At 36.4% G+C, this 11121-nt stretch overlaps 1 pseudogene; it reads right to left on the bottom strand.

Annotated features, from left to right (window-relative positions):
* LOC114025024 overlaps window positions 1-11121 on the bottom strand; it is a 34348-nt pseudogene that overhangs the window by 21339 nt on the left and 1888 nt on the right.

Genomic DNA, 11121 nt, shown 5'->3' with positions numbered 1-11121 from the left:
GTTCTAGGCAGAAAAGGTATAGACTTTCATTGGTAGAAAGAATTCCTTTATCTGAGAGTTCTCTATATAAATAAAATTACAGGTCCAGCCCCTGTACCCTTTTTTAATGTATGTGGGGAAAAAAACAGAAATAAGACTTACATTTCTTATAAAATATTAAAGATTATAAAAACTAATCTGTAAAAAGCAACAAAAATTGGTGAATAGACTTTACAAAGTCCAGATATAGGGACAACTCTGTTGGAGGAAGTTCAATCTAACAATAAAGCCCATTTTTAACAATGACCAAAACTATATATTTAAAATATTATATAAAAACAAAATAGAATATACTATTATATATTGCATATACTAAAAAACAAAACCAAGAAAGAAAGGGGAAGAGAAGTGAGAAGAGAAAAGGAGAACAGATAAATCTAGGAGATGTAAAAACAAAAGACATAAGTAAAAATTTAATTTTAAAAAGACAATAGAGGTCCTTATTCTGTATCTCAGGATACTTCATCATGAGTAGAATTCCCCAGCTTAAGGTAGAAGAGGTGGTCTCTGTTCTAGCAGCAAACAGGTTACTAACAAGGGCCACCCAGTTATCATTGCCGAAGTAGTCATCAGGTTTGTCTTTCTCCTGAAACAGTAAAATGGGTAAGGAGGGATAAAACAATAACAACAAAAACCCAAAGTCCAGTCCCAGATGGAATGATGACAGTCAAGCACATTTACGCAGATTTCAAACAAAACATTTCAATTATTCTGATTCCTTTTGAGGAACTCTGGATAATAAGAATTCAGTGGAAAGTTTCAGGAAATAATATAAAAAAATAACTATTAGCTGAAGATATATTTTTCAGGAAGGAATATCTTAAACTCTCAAAAGAAAATGGTAACAAATGTTAGATATCTTTTATACTTCAGTTTTAACTGAGAGTAAAAAGAATCTAATAATAATAATATATAGCTAGGGGTTGGAAACTCTCAAAGCAGTTACATATATATTAGAATCTCAAAGTTGGAAAGGAACATAGGGATAACTCAATTCAATAATTCATAGAATCATAGACTTAGAAATGGAAAGTAACTCCAATTAAGTCCAATCTCCTAATTTTACAGATAAGGAAACTGAGACTTGGAGAGGTTAAGTGACTTGAGCAGTCACACAGCTAGAAAAATATCTGAGGCAGGATTTGAACTTAGGACATCCTGCCTAGATGAGACCCTCTTATCACACTGTCTGATTACATTCAACTAACATTTAAGCATCTTCTGTGTTCAAGGAACTGTGTTAGGTCATAGGAACACAAAAATAAGCAAACAAGTAAGTAAATACGTGAATAAACAAATGAACAAATGCATGGATAGATAGATAGATAGATAGATGGGTAGATTGATAGATAAAGGAAATGGTACCTGCCTCTAGGAGCTTACATTCTGGCGGGGGGGAGGATAACCTAAACACAAATAAATAGAGATTAAGTCTAAAATAACTTCAACCAGACAAAGTGCTAATAACTGGGGTATGGGGGAGAATCAATAAAGGAGTCTTAGAGGAGGTGGCACCTGAGTCATGCTTTGGAGGAAACTAGGAATTCTAAGAAGCAGGAATGGAGGGAGTGGGGAAGGGACTGCATTCCAGGCATGGGGGACCATTTATGCAAAGATAAAGAGAAAGGGTACGAAATGGAGGTATAGGTGAATGTAATAATAGGAAATAAGCCTGGAAAAGTAGGTTGAAACTACCTTGCAGAAGTCTTTAAACGTCAAGAAGAAGATTTAAAAAAATTTTTTTTTTAATTTTTAACATGTGTTTTTAAAACTTTTGATTACAAATTTTCTCCCTTCCTCCCTCCCCACCCACCCAAAGGCAAGCATCTCAATACAGGTTATAGATGTGTAGTCATGCAAAACACTTTCATAGTAGTCATGTTGTGGAAAACTAAGTATATTTCCCTTCATCCTATCCTACCCCCCATTTATTCTATTCTTTCTTTTCACCCTGTCCCTCCTCAGAAGTGTTTGCTTCTGATTATCCCCTCCTCCAATCTGCCCTTCCCTCTATCAAACCCCTTGCTGTCTTGTCCCCTTCCTCCCTTATTTTCCTGTAGGGTAAGATAGATTTCCATACCCCATTGTGTATGTTATTCCCTCCTTAAGCCAAATCCTATGACAATAAAATATACTCATTCCCTCTTACCTTCCCCCATTTTCCTTCCACTGTAAAAGCCTTTTCTTGTCTGTTTCGTATGAGATAATTTACCCCATTCTACCTCTCCCTTTCTCCTTCTCCCAGTATAATCCTCTCTCACTCCTTAATTTTATTTTCCAGATATCACCCCTTCATCTTCAACTCACCCTGTGCCATCTATCTATCTATCTATCTATCTATCTATCTATCTATCTATCTATCTACACATACATTTAATTGTTTTCCCTCTCACTACCCTAATACTGACAAAGGACTCAAGAGTTATGAATATCATCTTTCCATGCAGGAATGTAAACAGTTCAACCTTAATAAGTCTCTTATGATTTCTCTTTCCCATTTACCTTTTCCATGTTTCACTTGAGTCTTGTATTTGAAAGTCAAATTTTATGTTCACTTCTGATCTTTTCCTCAGGAATGCTTGAAAGTCCCCTATTTCACTGAATGATCATTTTTTACCCTGAAGGATTATACTCAGTTTTGCTGGGTAGGTGGTTCTTGGTTGTAATCTTATTTCCTTTGCCCTCTGGAATATCATACACCATGCCCTCCAGTCTCTTAATGTAGAAGCTGCGAAATCTTGTGTTATCCTGATTGTGTTTCCACAATACTTAAATTGTTTCTTTCTGGCTGCCTGCAATATCTTCGTCTTGACTGGGAAATTCTGGAATTTGGCTACAATATTCCTAGGAGTTTTCCTTTGGGGATCTCTTTCAGGAGGTGATCAGTGGATTTGTTCAATTTCTATTTTGCCCTATGGTTCTAAAATATAAGTGCAGTTTTCCCTGATAATTTCTTGAAAGACGATGTCAAGGCTCTTTTTTTGATCATGACTTTCAGATAGTCCAATAATTTTTAAATTCTCTCTCCTGGATCTATTTTCCCAAAAATAAAGATTTAAAAAAAATTATTAAATCCTAGTCTAATTCTCTCCCTAATTGATGTGTGAGTATGTTATTTCATTTCATCTTTGAACACAAATCCATAAGTAAATGGTGAGGGAGGGGGAAAGAAGGTCCATGTGAATTAATTGTATGAGGTATTAACATTGCCGGTCTGGCCAACTGGGCCTTTTGTACCTGAAAAACCTTTATGAAAATATCTTTGATTAAGTCAAGCTGCAAAGCAAAAGTCTAGTACCTCCTGTTGTCTGATAAGAAAGGCATCAATGAAACTTCTTTGGTCGTTTTTATCCAATTTTTGAAGGTGGCTTAAGAATGTTATTCTTATAAAAGAAAACAATTCCTCTCCACTCCTGAGTACTGTTTTGTGATCTTGTAGAAGGAACCCCAAGGCTGGGAACATATTGAAAAGCTAAAGGAATAAAAACAGCAAGATAAAATATGCATAGAATCTTGGAGTTGTAGTAGATCTAACCCCCCTTTAGCATGAAATCTCCTCTGCTAAATCCCCAAAAAGTAATCAATCAATCAATCAACAAGCTTCTCCCCCCTCCCCATTAACTGTTTAACAACTGTACTTGTTCCTCAGTATAAAAAGGCAAAGGACTCTAAAACGAGCTCTCATTCTGTGGTAGAAATAATGAGTATACACATATAAATAAATGCAAAGTAATTTATGAGCTGTCACATTAGCAGCTAGGATGAGAGGTCTGGAAAGGCTTCATCTAGAAGATGGAATCTGAACTAAGCTTTGAAGGAAACTAGGGATTCAAGGAGCAAAGGGAGAATATTCAAGGCATGTGAAACAATTCATGAAAAGGCTCAGACACAGAGGATGGAATGTGGTGTGTGAGAAAAAGCAGGAAGGGCCACTTTGGACAGGCTGAAGAGTTTACAAAGGAGAGTAATGTGTATCCAGTAATAATTCTGGGTAGACCAGAGCCAAATTGTTGAGTTTTAAATTTAAAAAAAAATTTAAATTTAACTTACGGGCAGTAGTGAATCACTGAAACTATTTGATTAAGAAAGTTACATTATCAGAGCTGATTTTTAGGAATATAACTTTGTCAGTTATATGGAGGATGGATTAGAGAAGGGATAGGTTTTAGGCAGGAGGACCATTTAGGACACAGAATAGTCTAGGCCAGAGGTAAAAAGGGCCTGAACTAGGCCATGTGAGTGGAGAGGAGAGACAGGAACAGACTTGAGGGGTGTTGTGGAAGAAGAATTAATAATAATCCCGTCTTTAATGAAATATTTCCAGTGACAGAGAATTTATTACCTATATGGTAGGTCTGGGTCGTTGTCGGACAACCCTTATTTGTGAAATGTTCTTCCTAACTATACTGATCGAGAACCTGTCTTCCTGTAACTTACAATTATAAAATGATTGACTCTTAGAACTGTAAGGAACCTCAGAGGCCATCTGGTCCAACTTGTGACTGGAATTTTCTACCCCTTTTTTTTTGTTTTTTGTTTGTACCTGTATTAGTGTTGTTCAGTCATTTCAGTCGTATCTAACTCTCTATGATCCCATTTGGGGTTTTCTTGGCAAAGACACTGGAGAAATTTGTCATTTCCTTCTCCAGTTCATTTGATAAATGGCAAACAGGGTTAAGTGACTTGCCCAGGGTCATACAACTAGTATCTAAGGCTGAATTTGAACTCTGATTTCCTGATTCCAGGCCCAGTACTCTAACTATATCCACTGTGTCACCTAGCTGCCCTTTTATACCTATGCTAGTATATAAATACTGTGTTTATGTTAAATAGGAAGGTTGAACCAGAAATAAGCATCTTTGCAAAGGATGAGAGTCACCTGGTACAGAGGAAAGACTATTGGATTTGAAGTTAGTGAAGTTAGGGTTAAAATTCCAGCTTTGCCACTTGCTATATAACCTTGGGCAGATCACAATTTCTCTGGATCTCAGGTTCCTCATCTGTAAAATGAAAGGATTGAAATCCTTTATCTGTGATCATCCTTTGATTACTTGAGTGTATCTGATGGGGGATGACATTAGACAAGAAATAGAGACAATTACCGTAATGCCAGGACTCTCTGTAAGTCTCATATTTTCACTAATCATATGTAAAAGTCTCAGGAATTGAGGATCTTGGTAGTCATATCGCTTGCCAAGCAATATCGACACAATGATGTTGGCAACAGAAGCATTCATTATTGTACTGATATCAAATGACTTTCCTGGAAAGAAATTTCTTAGTTGAGTTGTACAGATTCACATACACATTTTTTTTTCATATAACCAAGTGCCAAAATGTTTTTATAGATCCTATAACACATCAGTGCTACAGAATTTTAGGCAAAAGAGGGATTAGTGATAAGACTCTGAACTAAACATTTAAGGATAGGGAGAATTTTCCTGGAGGATTGATATATATAATGCAATCAATCAACCAACCAACAAGCATTTATTAACTTCTTTATATATATATTTATTAACTTCTTAATATATGCCAGGTACTGTGTAATGCAATTTAAGAAAAACAGATTTATCAAGGAACTATCATATGCAGATAATGATAATAGCTAGCATTTATATAACACTTTGAGGCCTGCAAAACATTTTACACATATTATTTCGTTTGATCTCACAACAACTCTGGGAGGCAAGTGCTATTATTATCCCCATTTTTGTGCTGAGGAGAATGAGGCAGACAGAGAAGTTAAGTGACTTTTTCCAGGTCATACAGATTATATGTATCTGAGGTGGAGTTTGAAATCAGGTCTTTCTTATTCAAAGTTCAGCATTCAGTCCTCTGGTTCATTTAGCCTATCTATAGATCACTCCTTTGGGGAAATAAACAGCTTAGTAAAATGTGAGCCTTAGGTGTATCATTTACTTCAAATTCTTTATTTTGCAGATGAGAAAGATGAGGCTCAGAGAGTGAAATGACTTACTCGAGGTCAAGGTCATGCAACTAGTAAGTAACAGGTCACAGATTTTATTATACCATGAATAAAATGAGTATTTTTTTTAAATTATCCATGTTTTCATTGTGCACCAATTGATATAGATAATAGTGAAATGATGATATATTACTTATAAGGAGAAAAGAAATAATACTGGGTGTCATAAGTGTATATAGAACATGGGTGGGCATATTGGCACACTCTAGGGGAGCATTCCCATTAGCCCTCCCCCTCAAAAGACAAGGGTGGTCCAGTGGGAATGTTCCACCAGGGTGCATTGGGTACCCTGGGACCATATTCCATGAGTGCCAATTTCTGTTAATTTGTTCTGCTCTAAAACCCTAGATTCTCTGATTAACTACACAACTTACCTTGATGGGATTCAAAGACTTGTATTAGATATTGACATTCTTCCACAATCCTCTCCTCTATGGCCTTCTTGCTCATGCCAAAGTTCTTCAGAGTTGTCAAGCTGAATCTCCTAATGATTTTCCAGTTTTCACCATAAGAAAAGACAATTCCTAAAGGTAGGGAAAATCTTTTCAAATGTTTACTTGCCAGTTTATTGGCAAACTCCTACTGTGTACTCAGCACATAGTAGGTTTTGTGGGGGCATATAGAAAATAATAACTAGCATTTATATAGCACATTTAACTTTAAAATATATATCATCTCATTTGAACCTCATGATCCTTTGAGGCCAATAATGTTGGGGGTTGTACCTGTGATTTCGTTGTTACTGGGAATGTTCGGGTGAACAAATTCTCTCCACCAAGGTGACACTTCTGAAACTTACAATTTTAGAAAGCTGCCTAGAATACTGAGAGGTTAAGTGAGTTGATTAACATCACACAGTATCTGTGAGAAGCAGGACTTGAACCAGGTCTCCCTGGCTTTAAGGATTGATCTCTATCTACTATACCATGATACCTTACAGATGAGGAAATTGAGTCTGAGAGGTTAGTGACTTGCTCAGGGTCACAAAAATACTAAGTATCCGAGGTGGGGTACAAAACCAGCTCTTCCTGATTGGAGGGTCTGCTGTTTTTTGTGTATGTATCAGGATGCCTCTGAGAAGTGTAAGATACAGTGTCTACCATGAATGACCCTATACCAGAGCTTGTCCCAGGGCACCAGGACTTAGAGGGTCAGTTCCTTATCATGTTCCTCCCTGATTATAAATATTAGGTCAGCTCCTTGTCATGTTCCTCCATGAGTAAAGAAGATAAAGTTTCAGACACAGGGTTCATATTGAAGCCTTCTGACTGCAAATTCAGTATTCTTTCCATGTCAACATCTTTCTTTTTCTGTTTTTATTTTTAATGAGGCAATGGGGTTAAGTGACTTGCCCAGGGTCACACAGCTAGTAAGTGTTAATGTGTCTGAGGTCAGATTTGAACTCAGGTCCTCCTGACTCCAAGTCTAGAGCTCTACCCACTGCGCCACCTAGCTGCCCCACTATGACAACATCTTTCCAAGAAGCTTCATCACATTTGACTAATGGTTTAATGATGGACTGGTAAAATCATTTCCTAGCATGAGTGTGAGCAAACTCATCTTCCCAAATTGTTTCCTGCTTCTCCGACCAAAGGCGTTATTGCATTTCTCATCTATTTTGTTTATGTTAAAGTGACCTAGAAGATTCTCTTCAATTCCTTGATGTTGGGTTTGTGCAGAATATTGGTTTTCCCATTTGAATAGCTACCTAGATATCTGTGGAGGCCACAAATAAATTACTGGCCTCAAGAGCTTTGAGTTTTGCTTTCCTGCTTAGGTGCCTGCTTCTCAAGAACCAGCTTCCAAAGCCTCCCCACCCATTTCAGAGATAAGGAATAAGGATACCACTGACTCTGGGTCCTGACTCTTCTCTGACAGATAAGCTGTCCCAGAAGAGATAAATCACTTAACTTTTGTAGGATGCAGATTTATTGACATCTATGAGACGTAATATAATTTAGTAACTTGAACATTGCAATGATAATCAGAAGATTTATTTAATCTTGCCTCAGATACTTATAAGCTGTGTGATGCATGGCAAATCACTTAACCTCTCTGGACCTCAGTTTCTTCTGTGAAATGAAGGACCTGAACTTGATGAACTATAAGGTTCTTTTTCTCTCTAAATCTACAGTTCTAGAGATGACCAAGAATTAGTCAGTTTACCTCCTATTTGAAATGATGAAAAGCATGATATATGTTACTAATCATTCCTAGATAGAATTTATACCCTCTTAACTATTTCTTGATAGTAAATTATATTTGAAGCAGCAGCTAAGTAGATACAGTGCTGGGTCTGGCGCCAGAAAGGTTTCTCTTACTGAGTTCGAATCTGAGCTCAGACACTTACTAGCTGTGTGACCCTGGGCAAGTCACTTAACCTGTTTTCCTCAGTTTCCACATCTATAAAATGATCTAGAGAAGGAAGTGGCAAACCACTCCAGTATCCTCACCAAGAAAACTCCAAATGGGGTCAGTCAAACATGACTGAAAAATGGCTTAACAACAACAAAAGTAAATTATTTAATCAATTAATCACAAATAGAAAGTTAATTAATTGATTATTAAATAATAAATTTTATTAAGTACTCTTATGGCTGCCCAGAAAAAAAAATCACAAGTCCAGGCCAAAAAAGGTATACATTGTGTGTGTGTGTGTGTGTGTGTGTGTGTGTGTGTGTGTGTATGTGTGTTTAAATATGTGACTTGCCTGAAGAAATTAGAGGTGGAAGGAGATTCAAGGTAATCTAGAAGTACCTGGGTGCAGTGAATAGAGCACTGGGCCAGGATAACCTGGATTCAAATCCTGCCTTAGACTTTAGGTATATGTCTCTGGGCAAGTTACATAATCCTCTGTGCCTTTGTTTCCTTATGTATAAATGAGGGGTTTGGACTTGATGGCCTGTAGGGCTCCTTCCAGCTCAACATCTATCATCTTCTGCACCAAGTTCAACCGTCTCATTTTTCAGAAAAGGAAACTAAGGAACAGAGACATTAAGTGACTTACGTAAGGTCGCACAGGGAGTAAGAGGCAGAGATCGGATTCAAACTCAAGTCCTTTGACTCCAAAGACAGAATTCTTTCTTCAGCTGCATCCTTGGGCTGACTCCACGCTAATCATTAACAATCCTTTTACTTTCACTGTAAGCATCCTGCTAAATAACTCTACTGTTTGTTGAGAAAATAGGTGATGTCAAAGTAATGTTTGTCCTGTACGTTGCTGAAGGGAAAAATCAAACCATAAAGGTTTAAAAAGGCAGAAGAAAACATTGAACATACAAGGAAGCAGAAAAGTTAATATCCTAGGAGACATTTCCAATAAAGTCTGGTTACCTTTTCCTTCAAAAATTTTTTCAAAAATAGGCACACAGGCCCTTTCTCCAAACTGCGCAGAGTAGTTCACTAGGGCATCTTTCACTGTCTCATATCCCGACAGCATGACCACCTTCTTGGGACCCAACCTCAAGCTGAAGATGGAGCCATATTTTTGGGAGAGCTGTAACAGAGTAAAAGAGAAAGCAATTCAGAATGTGCAATGCTGTAGAAACAGAACTGGTGTGGGAGGTAGGACATCTGGGTTCTAGTCCTGGCTGCACCAAATCAGGAACTGGTGTAAACGGTCTCTTTGATTCTTCCCAACTCTAAGATTAAGTAATCAAATCTCCAAGAAATAGTGATTTAGTTCTCTACTTCTCCTTCAGGAGAGTAATGGCAAGTTACATCCCCCCTCCCTCCAGCATACATAAAGTTGAGAAGCTCCCCTCCCCATTTTTTTAACAGACCTACACTTGATTTTCCAGTGTAACTGACAAATGAATTGTTCAACGAATAATATGTTTATATATACACTAAAAATGCACATATGTATACATATACACTTATGTATACATAATGTATTGTAATATATATAATGTACATTATGTAACAATAGATCATATTATAGGATACATAATAACATATTATTCTACATATATTCCATACTATAACATAATAATATTTATTATAGATTATAACATTATATAATAAAGATCTAAGAGGTGATATTGTACTATAATAGATATTATATGGTATGCTATATAATGTAATAATATATTGAGTGTTTAGAAAGTACATCTCATAATAGATTTGTAGTTTCATGTGCAACCTTATATACATACATATATATATATATATATATATATATATATATATATATATATATATGTACTATGTCATGGAAATGCTTGTTTTATTCCATAAATTAAAAATAAAATAAGAAAAGTACATCTCAGCCAGTAGACTCACAACTTCTCTCTGATATATGGTACATCTAATTTATTGTATAACCAATCCCTATTGACTCTCTCCTGGGGCATTGTTCTACAACAGCTCATGTCAGTAACAAAGGTGAATTAAATAGGAATTAATTATGTTGGGCATGAGAAAAGTGTTCTCATGTCATTCTGTGCAATCCTTCTTTTCCCTTAAGGAAGAGAGTTAGGTGGAGGGCCTTGAGCAGATGTCCAAGTAAGAGACCAAATGAAGTACTTTTATGAATGAGTGTGCCTCTTTTCCTCTTAGAAACTGGAGTCTGGGTGGGGGTGGGATTGGGAAGGACTGAATAAAGATACTATTGGAATTACAAGAGAGAGGGGTAGAAGGACACAATAATTTGAGGAGAGAGATCATCATTATATTAAAATTATAGGGCAGTGGAAATTAAGTTAAAAATAAATTATAGATTAGCAATAGAGAAAGGGGATGAAACATTGAGAGGGTCCTATCTGATAAGCATACGCACAATAGGAATAACATTGGTATGGGACAATGGCAAATGAATGTTAGAGGCAAAGCTCAAAATTCAGATAAGTGACCTTTGATTTAGTTCTAGAAGAAAGTAGAAGAAAGGACATTTAAAGTAGAAAATAGCATAATCAAAGATCCAGAATTGGGTTTTTCCTCTTCCTTCTTTCCTTCCTTCCTTCCTTTCTTTCTTTCTTTCTTTCTTTCTTTCTTCCTTTCTTTCTTTCTTTCTTTCTTTCTTTCTTTCTTTCTTTCTTTCTTTCTTTCTTTCTTTCTTTCTTTCTTTCTTTCTTTCTTTCTTTCTTTCTTTC

This window comes from Vombatus ursinus, unplaced genomic scaffold (assembly GCF_900497805.2).
Source record: "Vombatus ursinus unplaced genomic scaffold, bare-nosed wombat genome assembly UNPS02014826.1, whole genome shotgun sequence".
In the NCBI taxonomy this organism is placed as follows: Eukaryota; Metazoa; Chordata; class Mammalia; order Diprotodontia; family Vombatidae; genus Vombatus; species Vombatus ursinus.
The sequence above is the reverse complement of the archived record's forward strand: the minus strand, read 5'-3'. Positions and strand labels throughout refer to the sequence as shown.